Source organism: Podarcis raffonei, chromosome 7, assembly GCF_027172205.1.
Source record: "Podarcis raffonei isolate rPodRaf1 chromosome 7, rPodRaf1.pri, whole genome shotgun sequence".
In the NCBI taxonomy this organism is placed as follows: domain Eukaryota; kingdom Metazoa; phylum Chordata; class Lepidosauria; order Squamata; family Lacertidae; genus Podarcis; species Podarcis raffonei.
Window position 1 is genome coordinate 85,343,993 of NC_070608.1, and position 25,475 is coordinate 85,369,467.

Genomic DNA, 25,475 nt, shown 5'->3' on the forward strand with positions numbered 1-25,475 from the left:
TGCTGAACACGAAATGCTTATTTCCACAGGACCTTTTTAAAAGGCCTTAAAAAACCAAGACATGCAGAGAAAACATTGCAGCCAGAACACAATTCTGCTAGAATCTTATTACTCAGTCCCCACCCCCACCCCTTTATCGCAAAGGGCAGAACAAGAAATATCTGAAACTAGATTTCTTTACTTCCCTGATGATTCCACTATAATGAGGTTTCAGTATATACCCGTTATGTCTCAACGAGGTCAGCTCAGGGCTTTGAACATCTCCGCTATTAAAATTCAGTCTGCAGAACTGTGGGAGGTGTGGAATGAATTCACAGCCAGCGAATGTTTCCTGTAGTCTGTAGAAGTACCCACAGAGTGGACAGCTCTTCACATTTATCAAAATTTTGACCCTTTGGGAATTCAGCCAGATTACTCTGAAGCCAGATGGTGCCCTGACAAAGGGGTCCATTGCAAAAGCTGGGACATGAGGGGCACAACAAGGCCAGTAAATGGGTGCATGTGCCAAGACTACAGTAATACTAGAGCAGGGGTCGGCAAACTATGGCCCGGGGGCTGGATGTGGCCCACCAGGCTCGTAAATCCGGCCCGCGGACCCTGCCACCCGCTTGGTCAGTCCCTGCGCTGAGCTAAACCAACACGACACAGCGTTTCCTTGCAAAGAAGCCACAGACGCCTCGCCGTGCAGGGACTGACTTCCACGGTGCTGGCATGGCTTCGGATTGGCTGCAGGAAGCCTTGCCGCCTGTGCGCTGAGGTAAACCCGGTGTGGCCATGGACGGAGAGGCCAGCGGGTGGGCAGCGGGTCATGGGCATCATGACGGGCGTGTCACGGGGCTTCAGCCGTTGCTTGGCAAGCCTGCCTGGCGCCCAGCTCAGCACTGCTGGTGATGGCGCACTGGGCGGCTGCACTGGAGCAGCTGGAGGGTGAGCTGTGTGCCGCCTGCCCGGCGCTCCACATGCGCGGCCAACCTGGCCTTGGATGACAGGCCACAGCGTGTGGTGCACGCTGCCTGGGAGCTCTGTGGGGATGGGCCAATCGAATGGCTGCTGCTCACCAACGACGCCGGCGAGTAACAGCATACGAATCAATATGGCGAACCTGATTCAAAAACACCCACTCACACATGAAAACAAAGTTCACCACAGCCAATCACAAACAAGCAACCGCACCCGAGGCCAACCCCAACTTCTCTCACCACCAAAGGAACACAAGCGAATAGCCAAGAGAACCCGCACAAACGACGCTGACACAAAACCCCACACATACATTAAGCAAATTAGAAACATCGCCTCCCGACCCCACTCCCACTCACCTTCCCCCCCTCCACCTCTTCCTAATGTAACCCTAATGTCTCAACAAAAGAAAGTGACCTATGGAAAATGTAACTTGAAAAAAGAGACATTGAGCATAACTGTGTAAACCAAGAAACCTTTAATAAAAATATTTTTTAAAAAAAAACAATGCCGGTGAGTGGGCGGCACCAAGATGCGCTCCTGAGCACATGCAGAGTGCATTCCTCCTCCAGGTCCGGAGGCAGTTGTGGGACTGGCTTGCCCACCTGTCAAACACCCCTCCATTGTTTTGCAAAGTCCCCTTGCAAAGGGGTGGGGGAGGAAGAGGATAGTTCAAATGACACTTTGCAAACATTGGAAGCTCAGTGGCTGACCTAAAGTGACACTTTGAACGAGCCTCTCCTCCTCTGATGAGCAGAGATGAAATCCTAGGCTGCATGGTCCTGTTCCCAGCTGAGAACTGGGCAGTGTAGCCCATGCAGGATTAAACCCTGTCATCCTGCCCATAATCTGACATCACCAATGATGTCAGGTAATGGGCTGGCAGGTGTGGTTTGGGGGAAAGAACCAGGGGAGCCCAACTGAACCCCCAAGGTGCTCTGAGCCTGGCTTCGGCTGGGGAGGGCAGGATATAAATAAAATTTTATTATTATTATTATTATTGTAAGATTGGCCTGCAAGACGGAAAAGTATGAAAATTCAAGAGTGGTATCACTAACATCTTTTCAACAGATGTGTACTACATTGTTTGCACTCAGGGCACTAAAATAGCACCAAACAACAACAACACAGTTTTGTGTTAATTATGATGCCCATGGCTTGCATGCATGATTTTACTTGCATGAGCTTATCGCTCCTTTGGATCCTCTCCAAGGCCTATGAAAGTGGACTCATCTGGACTTGCTGCTCATTGTTATCCTTAAGTAAAGGTAAAGGGACTCCTGACTATTAGGTCCAGTTGTGACTGACTCTGGGGTTGTGGCACTCATCTCGCTTTATTGGCCAAGGGAGCTGGCGTACAGCTTCCAGGTCATGTGGCCAGCATGATTAAGCAGCTTCTGGCAAACCAGAACAGCACACGGAAACGCCGTTTACCTTCCCGCAGGAGTGGTACCTATTTATCTACTTGCACTTTGACGTGCTTTCAAACTGCTAGGTTGGCAGGAGCTGGGACCGAGCAACGGGAGCTCACCCCGCCGCGGGGATTCAAACCGCCGACCTTCTGATCGGCAAGTCCTAGGCTCTGTGGTTTAACCCACAGCGCCACCCGTGTCCCTTTATTGTTATCCTTAATTTCCTTTAATAATGAGCTGACACACTGACCTTGTAGACATGCTGACAATGACATCCTATATAATCATCTCTTTCTTCAGCAACACTATTCAGACCCCGATGTACAGTGCAATAAATAATACTGGTGTGGACGAAGGCTGAAAGCAGGAATTGTTTCCGCCTCCTTCAGCTTACACACCGTAAGGTAGGCCAAAGAGAAGGGAAAACGACGTTGCCCTCGGCAGGAAGAATGGGATGTACACAAAACAAGTAATTAGCCAGCAAGCTCTATGCTAGTAGGGGAGTCTGGTCCCAGGTCACCACCTGCCTGGGCCATCATTCTCCAGGCTACAGAAGCTGGCCTTCCCTTCCAGCTAAAGCCACAGCACTCACATGGCTTCATTACCATTCCCTTTCTTTGTCTGCAATTTATTACAGCCAAGCCAAACACGATGGGAGAAACGATGTCTGTTTAATACACATCATTGAAAAAGTGGAGCAGGTGCCTAATTCCTTCAACAAAATTGTTGCCTACAGTAAAGGAAGAGGAAGGACACGGTGATTTCCCATCCTTCACCTTCCACCCCAGGGTCCCAGGGCAGGTTGCAACCATTAAACACCATGTTAAAAACAGAATAATAATAATAATAATAATAATAATAATAATAATAATAATTTATTATTTATACCCCGCCCATCTGGCTGGGCCTCCCCAGCCACTCTGGGCGGCTTCCATAGAAACCAAAAATACAGTAAAATATCACACGTTAAAAACTTCCCTAAACAGGGCTGCCTTCAGATGTCTTCTGAATGTCAGGTAGTTGTTTATCGCTTTGACATCTGTTGGAAGGGCGTTCCACAGGGCGGGCGCCACTACCGAGAAGGCCCTCTGCCTGGTTCCCTGTAGCTTTGCTTCTCGCAATGAGGGAACCGCCAGAAGGCCCTCAGCGCTGGACCTCAGCGTCCGGGCAGAATGATGGGGGTGGAGATGCTCCTTCAGGTATACTGGACCGAAGCCGTTTAGGGCTTTAAAGGTCAGCACCAACACTTTGAATTGTGCTCGGAAACGAAATAAGAGTTAATGAAATTCCCTCTATACAAGATTGCAAGACTGGATCCAAAAGCTGACAGAATATGCAGAATTAGACGGTCTATTGGAAAAAATAAAGAATAAATCAAAACAGGAATTTGTTTCAAAACGGGAGGTTTTCAAAGAATATTTGAAATATAATATAGTAGTTTAAATTCGGTTGCAGCATTTGAGGAACTTCAGTAATAGTTGCAGGGCAGATATAAGAATTAAGATATATGAAGAAAAAGTTTTATAATGATAAAAGTGTGTACTGGCAATAAGTTATATGAAATCAAAATATGGAACAGACGGGAGGTTGGGTCTTTAGTGTTAAGACCAATTTATGCCTTATTGTTTGTTAAGAAAATTCAGTATCTACTGTTATTCCTGTGTGTAATTTGGTATTTGTGTTTTCTCTTTTTTCTTTTCTTGCTGTATCAATAAAAAATAAAAATAAAAAACCAGAAATAAGGCAGGTCCTAAAATATACATCTCAAGGGTCAAAAGCCAGAGCAAAGAGGTGTGTGTGTCTTCAGCGTTCGGCGACAGCTTTATATTGAAATGCCTGGTGTATCTCTGTGGGGAGGGAGTTCCACAGCTTAGGGGCAGCCACAGAGAATGTCCTCTACTGCCCCCCAAACTGAGCACCTGAGGGTAGTGGAACAACCATGTGGGTGCCCTCTGCCAATCTTAATACCCGGGAGGGTCTGTATGGAAGGTGGTGGTCTTCCAGGTATAAGAGGCCTGAGTTGTTTATCCTGTGAATTCACAGGTGAGGCAGAGAATGGAGGGCCAGAAAAATTCCTTGACCTGCTTAGTTTTGAGATAGCGTGTTCTCCTTCATGGAGAGCACGTGTTGCGGTGGGGGCCGACAGGACAATCCAAAGTTGTGGGGCGGGCTAAGTGATCGTTGGCCAGTGATGTGATTGGGCTTCCCTTGTTGTTGGGAAGAAGTTAATGTTGCCATTTGTTGATTGACAGCCAGAAATGCTAAAACTCCCTGCACGAGGCATAGAGCTTCCTCTTTTCGCCCGTGCATCGGATTGCCCGTCCCCCCTCCCTATATTTAGGGTTGTTCGCTTTGACCTTACTATGCCTGGGTTGTCTGCTCTTGGGGCAGGGGCCCGGTAGGAATTTTGTCCATCTGGCTGATTGGCTGGTGCTATTTGGTTTTTGCCTACTGCATAGCAAATCGTCACAACTTGTAAGGTTGCGGTTAGGCATTGGTTTATGGTTTGGTTGGTTGAGGGGCATAGATTGGCTGTGCCTGCCCCTCTAATGCTGCTGCTGCAAGGGATTCCGTTAAAGGAATACAGGGGCTCACTGTTGCTTTTGTCTGAACCCTGTCAAGGGGCTAGGGCCACGCAAGAGCCCCTGGTTGCATTTGGGGAGGGCTGAGGGCAGGTTCCCTGTTCCGTCGCTACCCCCAAGTGTATTCCTCTTTTCTGACTTTCGCAGGCGTGCGGAATGTCAGTCTGTCCCCATGGGGTGGCAGATAGTCGCAACCAATGCCTAAGCAACCACTCACATTTTAATAAAGTTGTGGCCAAAATTATGCCAAAACCCTTAAACAAAATTTCTGTGTGATGTGTGAGTTATTGGGGTGGCCCTGGGGACCTCGACACGCCAGCTTACTAGGCAAAGCAGAGATAGTTGGCCAGCAGTTTGTCTTGTAGGGACTGGGGCGGGGAGCTCCTGCCCCAAATGTGGGAACAGCTGGTGCGCTCCCTGCCTGCCTGACAGTCACAGGTACCATTTTGGGACACGCTAAAATGTGGGAAAGAACGAGCAAAATGCAATGAATAAGAGCTGACCAACATGCGCAGCCAGACCCAAGTGCTGCCCCCACTACTGAACTATAGTTCTGTGCAGCCCCTTTATTTAAAAACATATGCTAGTTTTCATTATTCACTAAAACTAATCAGAAAACAAAATCTTAAGTTTTTTAATTACTAAAAATAAAATGTGCCATTCCCATTTGCAACCTTGCATAGTACATTCTGTTTTCATTTTAACATGCAGTATTTTCTCGCTGCCACCCTAAATCTGTTTCTCTGCAACATAGATCCATGGCTCCTTGGCACATTTGGTCTTCCTCTTCCCTACAGCACCCTAAAGGCATCTGAAAGCTGTCAACAACTAAAAATAACCTGTTCTTGCAGGCTTTCCAAAGAGGCCGTCAATCCCTGCCTTTTCATTCACTTTTGGGTTTCTTTCTGCTCTAAATAATCTTCTGTTTGCAAAAGTATGGGAGACAACCACATATAGCACATGAAGCTGAACTAGGAGAACTGCAACCTTATTCACAAGATCCATTTTTTGCAGAGATGTTTTTATCTGTGCAATTCAACATGGTTTTACCCCATTTGTAACAGAATGTCTGTTTCCTACAGACAGAAGACTCAAATTTGATTGGGGAGAATATGCATAGATTTTCCTTTAATCTTTTTGCTATAATGGGGAAACAAGCACGGTTCCCTTTTCACTCCAAAATGCTATTGTTGTTGAGATGAACATACAAGGCAGCCTGGCATAAAAATGCTTGGGAGGACAAATTAGAATACACAAGAAGAGGGAACTGAGCAAAACCACGACTGCAAGCCGTTCTGCGGCAAAGAATTCACTCAAAACCAGCCACATTTTTTTCTACTTTTCTGGCTATTTCAACCATAAGATACTAAAACCCTGGAAACATTATGTAGTTGTTCAAAACCATTTTTCACAATGTGCATCTTCCATTAAGAGGTGGTGGTGGTTAAACAATTTTGTCCTGGTTTTTACACAAATACAACACTTATCCAGCAGTGTTTGTTTTATCCATTGTCTCTGGACATACACATTCAGCATTCAAACGTATTACTTTAAGTAACCCCTCCATTGAGAATATTGAGCACTTGGGATAAGAAGGTCTTGATTTTGGCCATTAAGATAATAAAAAATTGGGTCCACGTTTCTTGGAAGGTGTCCCTATTCGTTATGCCTTTCAATTGCCCTCCTGTCTCTGATGAGATGCTCAGACATTGCTGTAACCCAGATATTATTTTCCCATACCTTCTTTTTTTATAATATTTTTTATTAATTTGAACATATAAATTACAAAATGTACCACAAACCTTATCACTTATACAATCTTTTAAGACTTCCATCAGCACCTCTGATGATCCACCGTTTTAACCACTTCTTATGCATTTCTTAACTTTATATTGCCTTTACATCTCTTAACAAATCATCCTCCCCCTTGTCCATTTTTACAATACTTCTAATAATACTCTTCACAAAACTTCTTGCAACCCTACAAACGTCGTCTGTTCTTCACAATTACTTTTCAAATAGTCCGTAAATTTACTCCAGTCTTCCGTGAATTTCTGGTCTCGCCGGTTTCGAATCCTTCCTGTTAGTTTATCTATTTTCCCATACCTTCAAGGGTATTTCAGTCTAGTTCTTCCATTGTTGAGCAATCGCTAATTGTGCTGCGGTCAGCAGGAAGCCTACTAGTTCATTGGGGCACAAGGTGGAGACTAAGTCTATGTCCAAAGATAGTTGGGCGAAGGCAGGATTTGGTGAAAGGGGTTGGCCTGCAGTTGCAGATATCATGGAGAATACTCTATCCCAAAAGTTCGTAACATAAGGGCATTCTCACCCAACATGAACAAATGAACCAAGCTTTCCACAGTCCTCCGAACATAAAGGGGAGAGGGAGGGGTTAATTTTTGCCAGCCTGACTGGTGTCCAGTGCCATGACCTTGAGCAAGGCCTCCTGTAAGCAAGCAAAAATGTTTTTGGTGGGGTGGGAGTGGTGGTGATGGTTGTAAAAACTTATACCTCATTTTTCTGTCAAACAACATAGAGCCATTTACTCAAAAGGGCATAACTACTGTGCTTTGAAACAGATACACACTTCACAATGCTGGTGACAACAGCAACAGTACGAATATATTAAATGCCATCACTGGAAGGAATAATTCTGACCACTTACTTTTCAATGCTGGCTCTAAGGTGAAGATATTTCTCAGCCAGTTACTTTCAGCAAGATATATTTTTGTATTCAGCAAGAGAAACCACCCAAGATTTCAGTGAAACCTGAAATAAAAAGAACATTTCTTAAGAAAAGTGAGACCAGAAACAACACAGGAACAGATACCATCACCTCCTGGAAGCATTTATTCATACAAAAACCTCTCTCTCTCTCTTTTCTCCTATAGTTCTTATTCATTTGTCGTGAAACACACATACACACAACCTTAGAAATAACCAACAAATCAGGAATAGCTCTTTAAAAACAAAGGCTGGCCAATGTAGTAACAAAGCTACCTAAGTAGAGAAATAAAACCAGGACACTGCCATGTGATGTTGTCCTTTGATTTTGTAAAGCTACATCTTCTACTTTTCCATTATTTATGTAAATAAATACCCTTATTGTAGGCAAAGTGCAATGCCAAGTTTGGACAAAGGTATTTACTGTCCCCGGCAAGCAAACATAGAAACAGGACTAGAGTGTGTTCCATGGATTAATTTCAAACTCATCACGTAATCTTGTGATATTTCCCATGAGATCTCCAAACAGGTTGAAGTACTGAGACATTATTTCCATATTTATTGGAAATAACACAGGAGCTAAGGCAAGGCGCTATTCCCTCTGAGTACTCTCGTGATGAGAATGAAATTAACTCCTACTGCCACTGCAAGATACTTTCTCTTTGGCATGTGCAATATTCGCCTAAAGTGACTAACTCCCTTTTTTGTATTATTATGATGCTACCTTCCTCACCATAAACTAATATGGAAATTATCAGATTCTTGGAAATTATGTCCAATATGCAGTGGCCCAAAATCAAGCCCAGTTTTTGATGCAAACTTCACAGGGGCATTCTGATATAAGGGGTCTGAAAATTTCCATTATTATTATTTTTACAGAGCTTTTGGCACAGGCAGCCATTTTGAGAAGACTGCTGTAGAGCTGAGGTGAATGAACAGAGACAATTTTCTCTCTGCAGCTGACAGCAAGATCAAGGTTCAGGGAGACCTGCTAGTGTTGAGAGTGAGCCAGCGGAGAGATTCTGCTGGGACTGGCTTTGCACTGACAGTGCCCCGGTTTAGTTCTTTGGGTCACTTATGTAAACCCCTTATATATTGATTGATTATTTTTGATTGCTTAATTTCTATACTGCTTAATATATTTTAAAAATATCTCCCCAAGCAGTGTACAAAAAGCTGAAGAAACAACCAACAACTTAAGTAAAATATTTAAAAAATATAGTTACATATAAAAATGTTACAGTAAAACAAAATTGCCTATCTCTATCCCAATCTCAATTCATTTTCCTTCTGACACACCTTCCCTCTCAGCCACCAGGGTCCAAACAAGCTCTCAGCTCACCCACAAAAGTCTCACAACGACAAGAGTTCCTGGAAACTTGCCTTCTATGGGCAGGCCCAAGGTGGGTGGTCCTTCCTCAGGCTGCCCCCCCCCCACTATGTCCCACTCAGCTGTCCTCTCTACACCCAGGTAAGCAGGTTTGTTGAGTTTCCCAGGTGTTCCAGAGGATAGGAAAAGGCCCAGCTCTCAGTTCTTCACCCTCTGTCCTCTCCTCGGCCTCCAGCTGCTATGCACATACAGTGGTACCTCGGGATGCGAACGGGATCTGTTCCGCAGCCCCATTCGCATCCCGAATGGAACGTAAGATGCGACGGCGCGTCTGCGCATGCATGGGTCGTGTTTTGCAGCTTCTGCACATGCGTGTGACATCATTTTGAGCGTCTGCACATGCACAAGCAGTGAAACCCAGAAGTAACGCGCTTCGTTACTTCCGGGTTGCTGTGGAGCGCAACCCGAAAGCGCTCAACCTGAAGCACATTCAACCTGAGGTATGACTGTATTTATGTGCCTATCATTAAGGTGGTTGAGTTTATACTTTTGTTTACCTCTGCATAAGTCCTTTGTTGTGACTCTCCCCAGAGACCCTGAATAAAAAAATTGGACATATAAAATCATAATAAAATCTCAGCTACCCCTCCCGCTACAAGAGTCCACACAGGCATCTCCAAACAAGTTGAGTTGCAATCGCTCCTGGTGAATCCATTGCTTACTGTCTCCTTCAACGTGAATCTTGTAGAAGATTGCCTGGCAAACAAACAATGCATGCTTCTGCTAGTTAGTAAATGAAGGGGTTAAGGACTACAGAGCTGTAAATTTCAGGAGAACACTCGCCTAGGTCACACTCAACTTTGGGGAAGAAGTGGGACTTTTTCTTGGTCCCTCCAATCTCTCTGAAGCAACATTGGAACAGAGCAGACATGCCTTAACATAGCTTTCTCTGCTTTAGATATGTTTTAGAGGCAGCTTTTGCTACATTTTTAACAAGGACATTTACATACATTTCTTATCACTGCTATTAAGGAAAATGTAAGTCAGAAACCTAATAACTGTGAGTAAAGCGTTTTAAACTAACCTTGCAGCCTGTGGTCTGTTTTATTGAAAAAGGGGGAAAGGCAGCCAGCTGCCTTCAGGAACTGGAACGTTATCAAAAGAAGATTTAAAAACTAACTCCAATGCTTCAGTAAATCTGCCTAACAAAAGGGATTTTAACTCTGCTACTGGGGCTCTTTATGTATAAGTCCTGTGTTTTAATAAAACAGGTGCTGGCCATTTTTTCCTTGTGCTAACCCCTCACCCCGCCACATGGCTCTGTAGAGGATCAATTATAATTAATATACCCTCTTACTAATACCCATCAAATCTATGCTATCTTCCATTATCATTTGTAAATTTAAAGTAAACAAAAGAGCATTAGACTCCTTTCTGGAAACGTTAAGCCAAAATATGATCACCTAAAATATCACTCTTTCCTCTCTCTCTGACCTCACAGAAAAGGAAAACTGGGCAACCAAGATGATCATGGGTCTGGAAACCAAGCCACAGAGGAACAGTTGGGGGAGTTGGGTATGTTTAGCCTGGAAGAGAGGATATATGATAGCCATCTTCAAATATCTAAAGAGCTGCCATGTGGAAGATGGAGAAAGCTTGTTTTCTCCTGCTCTGGAGGGTAGGACCTGAACCCATGGCTTCAAGTTACAAGAAAGGGATTCTGACTAAACATCATGAGAACTTCCTGATGGTCAACAGTAGAATGGACAACTTCAGTAGGCGATGGACTCTCCTTCATTTGAGGGTTTTTTTTGCAAAGGATGGGTGGCCATCTGTCACGGATGCTTTAGTAGAGATTCCTGCATTACAGGTGGTTAGTCCCTTCCAATTCTACCATTCACTGGTTGTATTATTAAATCTCCCCTCTCTGGCAAGTCCATCAACTGGCCAAATCCCCACTTTTTCTTCTCCCTTTCCCCTAGCGTTTGCTGTTAAGCTCAGTCATGTCCCCATTTCCTGAGGAGACCACTTCTCTCTCTTCCCCACGCAATGGTCTTCTCTTCTTCCTTGGGCGCCTCAGTCCCAAATCTCACATTCTCCTTCCCTCACTATCCACAGCAACTCATTGTCAAAATGAAACATTTATCCTCGCCATTTCCTCTTTTCTTCTGATTCTTGGAACTTTTACAAAGCTCTACAAACTCCCTTCTTCTTCTTCTGACCACCTCACCTTCTCGTCCTAGAGTAAGTGGCTCTTGTTGGCTTCCCTTTTCCTTTGGGTACCACTTTCACCCCCTACAGCCAAACGTCTGGACTGGCCTCGTGCCTGACCATTTTGCCCTTCTGGTTACCTTCCTTCCATGGGACTAGAGCCTTAGCTCTGTTCTTGTCTTATTCAGCAAGCTATCCCCCGCCCCCTTTCCCTGTATCCTAGTTTTTCGGCATGATTTTAGAACATTATTTTAGTTTAAACTCTTTTATTGATTATGTTGTTTTGTTGTTTCGTCGTTTAGTCGTGTCCGACTCTTCGTGACCCCATGGACCAGAGCACGCCAGGCACTCCTGTCCTCCACTGCCTCCCGCAGTTTGGTCAAACTCATGCTAATAGCTTCAAGATCACTGTCCAACCATCTCGTCCTCTGTCATCCCCTTCTCCTTGTGCCCTCCATCTTTCCCCACATCAGGGTCTTTTCCAGGGAGTCTTCTCTTCTCATGAGGTGGCCAAAGTACTGGAGCCTCAGCTTCAGGATCCGTCATTCCAGTGAGCACTCAGGGCTGATTTCCTTCAGAATGGAGACGTTTGATCTTCTTGCAGTCCATGGGACTATCAAGAGTCTCCTCCAGCACCATAATTCAAAAGCATCAATTTTTCGGCGGTCAGCCTTCTTTATGGTCCAGCTTTCACTTCCATACATCACTACCTTCAAATTTAGCATATTGCAAAGTGCCCATCTCACACTAGTAATCAATAGCTTTTGGAGAAAATGTGTAGTGCGTGCGGGACGCAAGAATACAGAGACTTTTGCTTTTGTTATGTTAGTTGTGGAACAATGAGATGGCAGCCATGAAGAGTGGGCTCCACATCCACTATCCCACGCAAAAACCTATTCAGCTGTTAATCAGCAGCCTGAGCCATTTCTCTTAGGAATAGAATTTCAAGAACCAGGCTGGGGAATTAAGACAGTGGCTCTTTATTGTCAAACTAATTAAATGTAATTAAATTGATAGCAGCCTAGAATTGAAAGCATTACAAAAATAAAAAAGCATTTGCTTTACATTTATAAAGACTAAAGTGACTACGTCCTTCTGGGGTAATTGCTGGTATTACAAAATAGTTGGCGACAGAGTTCCTGACAGAGAGTCAATTTAGACTGTCAGGACTCATTAGCAGATATATGACTGATAAATAATTGAGTTAATTTTTACCTGGCTGACAATGCTGAGATGATGGAAAGTATCTTATTTTCTGAATTTAAATAAACCTGTCCCCACGAAATCCACCCACATATAGCTTCACATCAGTTCAGCCACTGCATAAAGCCAGTGGCTTTCAAATGTCTGGAAATTTGCTAAAAACATATTTTTAAAGCTTAGAAAAGAAATGCATTCATGATTGTTATCTTTTGTACAACACATCCCTTTTCCCAATCCTCCAGAGGATGTACGGTAGCCCATAGGGTTCAATTGTTCTGCTCAAACTCTGTTACAAATCTTCTGCCAAACGTTTGGGAATAGGAACTATCTGGACACTCTGACAATTCAGCGCTCCCCCAAATAATCAGATTTTGCTGAGATTTCAGGCACATGCATCCTTTTAGGGCATGAAATGGTCCAGATTTTAAGCTTTCAGTAACAAAAAGTCTCTGCCCCTGGTAGGAAATGGACAGGCAGTATTCTGACCACATTTCTCCAGGGTGATAAGGAACTCTTTGGGTTGAGTCAAGTCAACAAGCTACAAATTAACCTAACACTAACGTCATCCTGAGATTCCAGGCTCTTATTTGGATCTGGGATAACCACAAGGTGAGTTTTGGGCAAGATCTCTGTGATTGTCTTTGCCCAGAATGATGTTGTTAAACAAATCTGGGAGGTGAGGAAAGAAAACTGATCCAGATTTAGGTAGTTCAATGATGCCAACGTAAGTTTCATATTTCCTATAGATCCTCCTCAAAATAAATTGGTAATTCAAAATAAATAGGCTCTCCCCCCCCCCCCCAAAAAAACAACAATAGCTACATCCCTTGATTTGGGACTGCCTGAGGAGGAAAACATGACAATCCAACTTCAGTTTTTTGAGGTGCCAAACAGGGGACAGCTAGTAGCTGAATCTAAGAATGACTGAAGCTAACTACCTTTCCTGATAAGTTCTCTATTCCACTTATTTTCCCATTTAAAAAAACCAGATACATTCCTACTCCAATGATCTCTGAGAGCAAGATGAAAGGTGAAATATAAATGATATTATTAAAGACGAACAAACCTAATCTCAGATTTCGTCTGGTTGACTCTAGTCTTTTCTTACAAATAATCCATTCCTCCTAAACTCTTGGCCCTTTTAAGCTCCTAGAGATCAAATGAATGTGATCAAATCCACCTGTTCTTTAGATCTAAGTGGGGAGAGGGGAAGCTACTTAGATCCTAAAATCCTTTTTGAATTAAAAAGACTGGATAATCTCTCCTTGCGCTTCATCCTTTCTTACAGCAGAACATGTTGTACATCAAGTACAAATAGTGGCGGGGACATTCACACACTCCATTACACTTGGGTAAGTCCATTGAGCCCACTGAGCCTACTCAATCCAAGCCGGTCTGCAACATCTCTTCTTCCTTATTTGCTACATATTAGGTGTGCAAAAGATTGATATGAATCCTAAATAATGAACAAAGGTGGGGCGCCTTGGGAAGATTTGGGACTTCTACAAAATGGGGCTAATCTGTACAGGCCAGGTATGTGTTGTGGCAGAAACCCCCGAGCACTTTGCAGCCCCGGTGATCCCGACTTTTTCTTTTGAAATAAAAAAAGCTTTAGACAAGCCTATGTGAATAGTGAAATGATGTTTCTCAGTTTAACTGTTAAGGCTAGGAAATGTGGAGATGTAAGAAGTTTGCCAACTCAAAATGTACAACTCTGCCTTAAGGAGGATCAGGAGTGGGAGGGGCCTCTTTTGTGACTGACAGGTCTAGCTTGTAACCAGAAGGGATGGTTTTACCAGCACGTACCAATCCCAGTGCTTTGAGGACAGGGACAGTTTTCAAAGAGCAAAATACTTGGTCTCCTTTAAGCCTAAGGAAGATACCAGGACAGGGTGGGTAGAGGTCAATGTGAAATCTCTATTGTGACTGACAGGTCAAGTTTCCTAGAAACTTCCAAGCCCCTGGAGCTATTTGACTGCATACCTAAGGGTACCTTCTCTCATGCTACTTTCAGACAAATAGCCCCAGGTGCTCCTACATTGTTTTGTGGGAAATTTGTCTGAAAGTGAACCTTTGTTTAAGCACCCTAAAAAGCTTGCAGAAGAAACACTGCAGCTATCCTGCAAATTTCATCCATTTTTGTCAAAATAAAACAAGAGTTAAAGCTAAAGTTTAATTTCCCAGTAATGAAAGGGTGCAATTGAGCAGATCCCAAAAACTATAATGATGATCCATGTGGGAAAACCACTACAGGCATCTTTCTGAAATTTCCCACAATTCATGCCCACAAATTTCATCTAATTCTGCCCCAAAATGTTAGAGAGGCTTCTCTTTTTTAAAAAATTAATTTAAATGTGTTGAGCACAAACATCCTGGATCTATTTGCTGGTAATTGAACAGGCTATATCTATTCTAGAGGTTCTAACATGCCTACAAATTTCATCCACTTCTGTCAAAAGGAAAGGAAATGAATGGATGGAGGAAGACATGGGCTCAGACTGATGAGAGGAATTGAGCCAACCTATGAAGCACCTCAGATCTGGGGTGGGGGCTGATTTACCAAGCACCAAATCCAAATCTGGATTTGAACCAAATCACCTCACATATGTCCTGCACAAAGCTCCCTGTAGTTATTCATTTAGCTTTACCACCCAATAATATAACAACATTCCAGCCTTTCGCAAAGACAACTGAAAAGTTATTAAAAGAGGGAATGAAATGTTGCTTTTGAATAAAGGATAGAAAACTACACATTTAAAATTGTGCCTGTTTTGTGGACCAAAATTCAAGCTGCCCTCTATTATAACACCACCCTAGAGTATGTGAAAAATACAGTGCCTTAGAGGATCTATACAGAGCAGTTTCACTCTGGGCCTCCTCCACTGCGCCATATTGTCAATGTTCTCTGCCCCACCAGCCACCTGACAATGATGGAAAGAGACAAGATTCTTCAAATACGGGATAAGGTCAAATGGTGGACAGGGTTAACCTGCCAAAGCCAAAAGTATCTGAAATAATTGTTTCCCATTTTTTACCCTCTTCACTCAGCTTCTGTGACACTGGGTGGGGGCAATCAGGAAAAAATGCCCCTCTGGTCTGATCCTAGCTATAGAACTGGGCATGCCAATTCCAACTTATTTTTTTTATGTGCGTACAGTCCATATCTGCAGTGGTTGAGTGCAAAATGGTGCATGTAGGCATGAGTGAAAAGTTATTTGACCCCCAAGGCTCCACAAATCTTGATCTAATTTGGGGGGGATGGGACACTTCCTTAGAGCTACCAAGGCTAGAAAACATTCCAGGAGCTACCAGACATTCAGTGGTGCTGTGCTTACAAATTATCTTCCTCCCCAGTTTATACTTCTATGCTCAGTCACTGCGAACACAAATCTGAGACTGTACTTCAATGATGATAAAACCCATATGCCTGCTTACCATTTCCCCAGGTTTAATGTTGAATTCAGATCAACATTCAGAAACTGTCACAGAGAGAAACAAAAACGACAGAATACCTTGTGGCACCTTTTATAGAATCCCCACAGTGACAGAACTTCACAGATGAGAAATATAAGGACTACAAAGAGAATTCCATTGAAGTAAACATGAAAAGCAGAAAGGCATTTGCCTACAGAAAAGCTCAGCCGTGCGGTAGCTATTTGGTTTCTGAGAATCAATGGAGTCCCTCACTGGGAGCCACAAACCTTTGCCCTTTGTTCATTGACACTCCTCAATTCACCAAGGATTTATTTAAGCAATTTATATACCCCTTAACTACAACAGTCTCTTAAGTGGCTTTTGACACTCAATGTGCATGTTTTTAGGGCCTATCTTATTTTTTTATTGTTGCTAGTTGTTTTAAATTGCTTGCCATCTTGTAACTTGACCTGGGTCCTTAAGGTGAAGGGCGGGAAATAATAAAATAATAATAGTAGCAATAATAGTTAGGCTGGCCAGATTTTTCCCCCAGCACAAACATGTCTTTTCATGCCTATTTCTCAGGTCAATCCCTCCTCTTTAGCTTGCAGGCAGCATCTCAGATACATCTCAGATATGCTGAAGATTCAGGGCACAAGGGTATTAGATTGATTTTAGATTACTATTCAGCATGGTCCACACACACAAGCCTTGAAAAGGGTTCCAGTGGGAACACGAGGGTGTGGAAACATGATGGCAGCATGGCTTTCTCAAGCTGGGGACATGGCGGTCAGATGGGCTTTTCTTGTGCTGAGTCCTCTGGGAAAGTAGAGTTAATGCAGAAGAAATTGTCTCCCCCACCCGACTTCTGCAGAGTCCACGGCCTCATCTTTGAACATGGGGAAACATGTTTGTCCATGCTAATCACTCTGAGCCCTGGGGATAGAGTGAGATACGAGTAGGAATAAAAAACAAACCATTTTGTTAAGTATTAATTGGTTTTATTCTGCAAGCAGCTTTATAAACCCTGGGTCATTAAGACCACTAGAAAATCACTGCATTGCTGAAAGTGGGGAAAACTTTATCATGGGCCAAATTGGAAGCACTTTGGGGATTCAGCTGGCCATGCTAGCTACAACCAATGTGAGTGTTATGTTGTGGGTGAACATATCAGACGACACAGGGTCCCCTGGCCAGAACCCCCTTGACATGATTTTATATCTCCTTGCAGACACAGATAAGTATGTGACCTGGCGGGTAGCACTTTTTGCAACTGCTGCTAGGAAAATGAGAGCAAATTATATAGCCAAGGTAGCCATTAACTGTAAAGGTGATGAATTTATTTGATCCTATCTATCTACCTCAGGCTATGCTCTATCTTTGTCACCACACTCTGAGTATAAATTGCACACTGTATTAATTGATATTGTTTTTAACATTAGTGACCATGTGATGATTTTAGCTTATGAATTTTATAGTTTAATGTTTTTATTTGTACATTGGGGTATTTTTATAGCTTTGTTTAGAGTACATAATGTTTTAATAATATAAATGTTTTAAGTCTTTTTTTATCAATTCAGTATATTTTCTTTTAATTGTCAAATAATTCTGTGTACATTGCGGCAGCCTTTGGCTATGTGCAATAAAACTGACTGAGACTGATATCAGACGACACAGCGATTCTTCAAACAGCTCTTGTTTATTCACAGGCCAGGACAGAACTGAACTGAAGGGTTCAGCCAGCCTGCTTATATAGAGCTCCAGTACAACTTTACTGTAACAACTTTCTAAAACTATCCAATCACTGAACGTCACTTTCAATCCCTTATCTGCATAGCTATCTACAGTATCCCCCTGCTGGCCCAGGGTGAGAACTTCAGTACATAACAGGAAGAGCCCGATGGAGCAGGCTGGTGCCCATCTCACTCAACATCTTGTTCTCACAGTGGCCAACCAGATACCTATGGAAAGCTCAAAAGCAGGACCCGAGTGCAAAAGCTCCTGTGGTATTCAGAAGCACACTTCCAGCAACAGCATCCTCCATGAATTTGTCCAAGGCTCTTTTAAAGCCACTCAAGTTGAGGGACATCACTGCCTTGTATGGTAGCAAATTCCAGTTGAACTATATGCTGGGTGAAGAAGTGTTTCAACCAAAGAGTCTGTGGAAGAACGAGGCCACTTGAACTGGATGCAGCTGCCAGGAGGTCTCCCGTTGTGAGCAAACAACTAGGTGGTTGGCATGCCAGCTAGGCATGAAACCGGCTGAGACTTAATGTTCTTCTCCATTTCTAAACAAATATTTCTAAAAGCTCTATTTGCATCGTGCTTTCCAGTGCTCCAAATGCTTCATAAAACCATGTATAGAAGGTGAGTATTATCTCCAAAAGGGACGCGGGTGGCGCTGTTAGTTAAACCACAGAGCCTAGGACCTGCCGATCTGAAGGTCGGTGGTTCGAATCCCCGCAACAGGGTGAGCTCCCGTTGCTTGGTCCCTGCTCCTGCCAACCTAGCAGTTCGAAAGCACGTCAAAGTGAAGTAGATAAATAGGTACCACTCCAGTGGGAAGGTAAACGGCGTTTCCGTGCGCTGTTCTGGTTCACCAGTAGCGGCTTAGTCATGCTGGCCACATGACCCGGAAGCTGTACGCCTGCTCCCTCGGCCAATAAAGCAAGATGAGCGCCGCAACCCCAGAGTCGGTCACGACTGAACCTAATGGTCAGGGGTACCTTTACCTTCACCTTACTATCTCCAAAGTGAAGTTTGGAGTCTGAGGATAAATAAGCAGCTTGCCATAAGCCGTCTAGCCGGAACATGCAGAGGTCCGATGCAGACCAAGAGCTTTCTAATGCATAGCTCCGTCTCTTAGTCCACTATGCTGCGCCAGTTCTCTAATGTTCAACTATCAAGCGCCTCTACTGGACTTTTAAAATAAATGCTGGCAAATTGAAGGCCACATCCTTTAAACACTGCTTGGCAGAAAGATGCAGTAAGGCACCAAACAAAAACCTCTTCAAATGCCCCCGTCACTTAGCTTAATGAATGTATGCAAATTGCTAGATTATAGAAAATGCCTGGGACCACTTCAGTAAGGAACAGACTTAGGAGGAAATCTATAGAGATACAGCAATCCAATTTGTTTCTGAAATAAAGCTTGTTGGTTTTCTCAAGATAATTTCATTACACAAAAGAGTGAACCAGTATTTTAGTCTCCTAGAAGGGAAGATTATAAGCATTTCACTACAGTCACAGGCAGGAAGTGAACATGTAGAAGCTGTTCTCTGCCCTTAGTTGTTGTTTTATTTCTAAAGAAAAGGCTGACTTTTATTTGCAAAGAAAAGATCATTGCATTAATACATATTTTATGGTACATTACTGTAATATAGAATATTTAAGGAAATCAATGCAGTGTATGTATGTGTGATGAGATGATGAGCTGCTTGTGCGTGAAATTCCTAGTCCCTCAGAGTTTGGCTAAGTCCACAAACCTCTGTCTGTAACGGAGCTCCTTAAGCATGGCTCCGTCAGTCGCTGGTAGAATCCGACAGTGGGCGTTTACGGAATTTCTTCCAGCATAAAAACTCCTTAACGGAAACGCGCCTTCTGGACTCTCAGCGCGACAGTTTCCGGCGAGGAGTGGGTGTCCCTATAGGAGGTCCTGAAACCTCCCCACTGTTTTCGCTGGAAGTGTCTCTGAGCCATCCCTCCGACTCACTTTCCCTTGGAGCTCCTTCTCTCCCCCTGCTGGTTCCCTCCTCAGCTGATAAGTCTCTCCCAACCTCTGTGAGCCCTTTCACCTCCTGTTCTTCCGATGGCAGTTCCCTGACAGTATGTCATCAAAATCTGCATGAAAGACAGGAGGGTGCTGCCTCTATACCTCTTGACAGCTTACCCTTCTCAAAGAATACAATCCACAGCTCCTAGAATTCCTTAGGGGAAGTCGTGTGCCTTAAATATATGGTGCAGGCACAGCCAAGACTTTTCAGAGCAAGAGACAATGGCATAAACAGTTGCCAAGAGAGAAAGCGCAGCAGATGTTTTCCACATGGGTTTGTAAGTTGGCCTAAATTCACCTCCAGATGTCTGAGTTAACTTGGGGAGATGCTTGCAGACAATTCTCCAGGAACGTCTCATGCCTCAGCTTCACTGAAAGAAGCAAGAGTTGCTCATTTTATTGAGGCCGAAGAGGAAAACATACTGGTGGGTTGTGTGCCCTTCCATCTTATACTGGGAAATTTCAGTCATTTACATTTTAATGCTTTCAGGTTATGCAGACCTCTTTCTGGAAAAACTAGGAATGTCTGTAGGTGTTGCAGCTTTAACCTCCAATGGTCTACCTCAGAGGTCTCCAAACTAAGGCCTGAGGGACTCGTTTATCCGGTCCGTGGCGACCCCCGCCGCCTGCTGCCGCCACCCGCTCTTACCGACGCTGCGCTGCGTGGCTGCCCACTTCTGGGTCAGAGGAGCACCGGAAATAGCTTGTGCGCATGCACAAGCGTTATGCACATCCGGGTCGGAGGAGGCCTGCGCACATGCGCACAAGCTATTTCCAGTGCTCCTCCGACCCGGAAGTGCACCAGAAATAGCGTGTGCTTACACGTATGGGCATGTGCTCCCCCGCCCTCCGGCCCGCCGTGCGATTGCTGCTGGAGACACCGGCCCGTAGCGTGGTAAGTTTGCTGACCCCTGGTCTACCTGACTGCACACCTGAAACAAACTATTCTTCAGTGGGAACAGCCATTCTACTTCCTTTTTCTTGCTGCCTCTGAATTCTACAAACTGGGCTACACTAATGGTATGTGAGCCAAATTTAACAAAAGTCCCCCCACTGCAACAAGTGGACACATTAGATAGGAAGATTGAACCGAGTACAATTTCAACAGATAAATGTTGTGAATCTGTGTTGGTTTTTGTTTTATTATGTACTTTTGTGTATTTTTATGTTGTGAACCACACTTGTTAACATCTCCCAGAGTAAACTTAGTAGGCGAAGATAAATGAAATGCTGTAACTGCAATTCCGTAAGAAAGCTCTGATAGAAGTTTCAATACTTCAGGAGGTTGGAGAATAAATTCCACCAGTATGACTACCTTAAAATTTTGAGGGAAATTTCTTGCTTCAAAAATGCAAAATGGCTGTATTACTGTCACCAAGCAGTAACTTTGACATATTTTTCCTGGAAGGTGTTATCTAATAGATATCTCTCTGTGTGTGTCAGGAGACATATAATGCAATATTTAGTATAAACACACAGTAGTAGGAAAAAAGACCTTGGCTAGGGGCCACAGAGCACTGGATCACATCCACATTGTACATGTAAAGTACTCTTATGCCATGTTAACAGTCATGGCTTCCCCCAAAAGATCATGGGAACTGTAGTTTGTTAAGGGTGTTGACATCACAGAGCTACAATTCTCTGCAAACTACAGTGTTACTTTTCAGACATGCTGTTTAACTCTGTTTTATGGCTGATTATCAAGAGAGAAAAGTACTTGTAGCCTTAATTCCTGGAAGAAGTGGCATATGCAGAATTAAATATTATGGTGCAAGAGTCAGTAAGGAGGGCAGAAATATATTATAAAACCAAGCATCAAGTTTGAGGCAAGAAAAAATCATTTGTGCTTTCCCTAGTGTGAATAATAAACACACTCACCCTTGGCTTATCAATTGCTTCTAGATGGTCAGGCATGGAAGTTACGATAAACGGGAATAAATTAGACTCTTTTTCTCCTTTCAGCCTGTTGTCAAATGACTCACACTGATATGTGTGGTAGGCAGGCCAGGAGATTTTGCAGACATATTTGCAAGGGTGTTACAATCCCTTGCAACAGCAGGAAAATGAAAACCAAAGGGCAGGAACAAGTCACCAGTGTTTATGTAACAGCAACTCCAGAAAAGCAAAACCTCAACACCCAACACACAAAAAGAACCTAAGCATATTTGGGCCGTTGTCACAAGGTCCCTGATTTCAGAATGGCCCAACACAGCTCCAATGCTGGACATGGCAAATATTCCCAGTAGACTTAAGCAACAATTTCACTTTGGTGATAGTTGAAGAAATAAGTTTACAATATTTCCAAAGTATGTTCACACTTTCTACTTAACTGTAATGCCTTTTGAAGGAGGCCACAAACTAAAGGAATTGGAGTAATCACATTTTAAACCAACCATGTAATGGTGCGAAGCAAGAGAATAACTGGAAGAAAAATTCAGCTTTGGAAAGCCAGACTAATGCATCTGGAGAGAAAATAATCCAAAACCCAAATATTTAAGAGGAAATGAAATCAACTAGAAACTTATGCCACCTAAAGCACTTACTAATTAGTAAGAATGCGAATGGATAGCAGAAGATAGTAATTAATTGTATTGAGGAATCTATGGTTTTAAACTAGGCACTCCCTAACACATTTTATATACTGTAATTATATGTGCATAGTTTCCCATCATTTTAAAACAAATGTAGCAGATATTATTATTATTACTATTATTATTATTATTAATTGAATTTATATACCAAGATATAAAACCACAAAATACATAATAAAAATAAAAAACAACAACCCAATAGCCCCCCCAATAATTTCATTAACAGAATTATTTTATGTCTAGGAAACTTAAGGTTTATTAGAATGAACCTTCACTCAAAAATACTCAGGTTAGGAAAATTCTGAACAGGAACAAATTCCAAAACTATAAAGACCTCTTACTTGACTGTCCATCGTGGGCCTTTTTGTGAAAATCAGAAGCTAGAGGCTTCTGAGTGATTTAATGGAATTTGTCCAATTAAACCACAAGGAGCAAGACAGCACCGAGTTTAGGTTGGCCATTTTGGCAGCTAAACTGCCTTTTGAAAATCTAGCACAATATGGACAGTTTGCCACAATGGAGTCATCTGCCACCCCGGTGATGTATCACCCTGGTCTTGCTGATAACGGCTGCATATTACTGGTGTAGCCCTTAGCGCTACACAGAGTTGCCTGGTCCTATCTACACTCTTCAGAAAGGAGGAAGCAATGAAACAGGGTTACTAGCAAACACACTCCTCTAACTCTTAAGGACTGCAAACTATGTTATGAAAAGCTTGCCACAACCACAATGTTTAAAAAAATAGTCAATTGGTTGTTGAAAGTACAACATTGCACTGTTGCTCTTTCTTCTCATACAAATAGCAGTACGAGAGAGAAAAATGACCTCGGGTCGTACAGGTATTGATCATGATTTTTGCTTAAGCTTCACGGAGCTCAAATGCCAATGAGTGTCAAGAAAAGCACTAAGAGGAAACTGCTCCTCAGGACAGGACATCTATACAAAACTCCTTACGCTCTGTGGAAGAAAGGGCCTCAAAAAATATGAGGAGGCAGCTACATTTGTTAACTGACCATTTTGTCCTGTTCAAGGACATGGGGGAGGGTGGTTAATTTTATTGAAGAAAGGTTGTGCATGGATGAGGAGAGATCAGCCCTCCCGCTTTCCTTTCTGAGATCCATTGTTCCAGTGGCTTTTCTTCCCAGCTCGGCTCTGATAATGGCACGAATCCAGATTAGGGGCCAAAAGTGGCAGAATGTGCTAAGGTGAGAAAAGGGAGCTCTCTGATGCCCACTTTTGGTGCAAGAAAACAGACTCCCCCCTACAATTCTTTGAAAGAGAATGTGATGAAAATTATGTATAGGTGGTATATCACCCCTGTGAAATAAGTTACAATGTATAAAACAAGTAATAAATCTTGGAAATGTAAAGAAAAGGAAGGAACTTTCTATCACATGTGGTGGGAATGTAAAAAAGTGAAAAACTTCTGGGAAATGATGTATAACGAGATGAAAAAGATGTTGAAATATACATTTATTAAGAAACCAGAAGCATTTTTACTTGGCATTGTAGGAGACGATATTAATAGACAGGATTGTAAGTTGGTTTTATATGCAATGGCAGCAGCAAAAATATTATTGGCACAAAAATGGAATTACTGACAAAAGAAGAATGGCGGATGAAATTAATGGACTATGCAGAATTAGATAAATTAACAGGAAGGATTCGAAACTTGCGGGACCAGAGATTCTTAGAAGACTGGAGTAAATATATGAACTATTTGAAAAGTAACTGTAATGAACAGACTACGCTAGTAGGACAGCAAGACATTTTGTAAGGAGGACTATATGAAATATTGCAAGAAAGGCTATGGGGAGAATTATTAGTTGATGATAATTAAGAGTAATAGATATATTAAGAAATGAAGAATAAGTGATAAAGAACAGAAAATTATCAGAGGTTATTGACGGAAGTCTAAAACAATGTATAAGATAAGAAGTTATGTGATTGTTGGAAATGATATGAAAAAAAAACCCCAATAAAAATGTATATAAAAGAAAACAGACTCCCCCCACCTCTATACAGTGGTACCTCGGGTTAAGTACTTAATTCGTTCCTGAGGTCTGTTCTTAACCTGAAACTGTTCTTAACCTGAAGCACCACTTTAGCTAATGGGGCCTCCCGGTGCCGCCGCACAGCCGGAGCATGATTTCTGTTCTCATCCTGAAGCAAAGTTCTTAACTCGAGGTAATATTTCTGGGTTAGCAGAGTCTGTAACCTGAAGCGTATGTAACCTGAAGCGTATGTAACCTGAGGTACCACTGTATGTGAACAAGGCAAGCGAGAAAGACAAACATGGTTCCCACAGAAGTAGCCACTGATCACGGCAGGTTGATGGGGAGGGCGGAAATGAAGGCAACCCAGCATGTGGCAGCAGCAGGAAAGGCAAAATCCATGCTGGGGAGCATGAGGAAAAGAATGGAAAATAAAACTAAAGGTATAATAATGCTGTTATACAAAATGATTGTTATTATTGGTGCTTTCTCCTAGAAAGGTGCCAGTACTGTACTCCCAGAAAAAGCCCTGGTTATTATTATTTAGCCCGTTTTTATGTTTCCACGTAGGAGGTTATTTCAGCAGACGACACATGTATAGTAGCATGTGCACTGCACTGTTTCTCAAGTGCCACATATTCCATATCCAGTCTTAGATTTACCTTCTCCATTTATTAATATCTAAATATATGAAAGTAACAGATTTGACAGTGCTGTTCTGTCTGCTGGACTGCATGGAATAAGAAATCTGAAACACGTTTTTAATGGAAATAATGGGACCATCTGTGCATAATTAAAGGCGTTCCTTTTGGCTGTGTGCATCGGTTCTACTTCCTTCATCCAGATTTAGAAACCAAAAAAAATACGTTCTTACATATATCTTCCGAAGCAATTCAAGAAAAGGATGAAAGGATTGATGCACTAGGTTTCTTGCACTAATACTCTTATTAATTTTTAAAATTTAATTACAATGGGCAGGGAATGAGGACATTTAGAAAGTGAGCTTGACATACCCTTCTATTATATAGTCTGGGAAATGGAAACTAATTCATTTTGCAAGTGGTTTCTGAAGTTATCACAAGGAGAAGTGAAAATAAACCGTGTTTAGGCTTACTAAGTGGTGGCTAAATGCTGTAATCTCTGTAATTTCAACTGTGCATCCAATTAACTCTAAGGAAAGCAATATGGCGGGGGTGTTATTGAGGTACATGGGCTTAGGGTCCAGCCAAAGTCCCCCATCTTTGATCCTGCTCTCACCATGATCCCAGAACAACCCTTCTGTGAA

The 25,475-nt window shown here is 42.8% G+C and overlaps 1 protein-coding gene across 5 annotated transcripts in view; it reads right to left on the reverse strand.

The window, feature by feature from the left end:
- ENOX1 (ecto-NOX disulfide-thiol exchanger 1) overlaps positions 1–25,475 on the reverse strand; it is a 280,653-nt gene that overhangs the window by 195,800 nt on the left and 59,378 nt on the right. For 4 of the 5 annotated variants that reach the window (XM_053397289.1, XM_053397288.1, XM_053397287.1 and 1 more), the window contains exon 2: positions 7,617–7,720. The exons of the other annotated variant lie outside the window; for it this stretch is intronic. The gene's annotated coding sequence lies outside the window, so the exon portion shown is untranslated. The remainder of the gene's footprint in view (positions 1–7,616; positions 7,721–25,475) is intronic. 5 annotated transcript variants of the gene reach the window in all.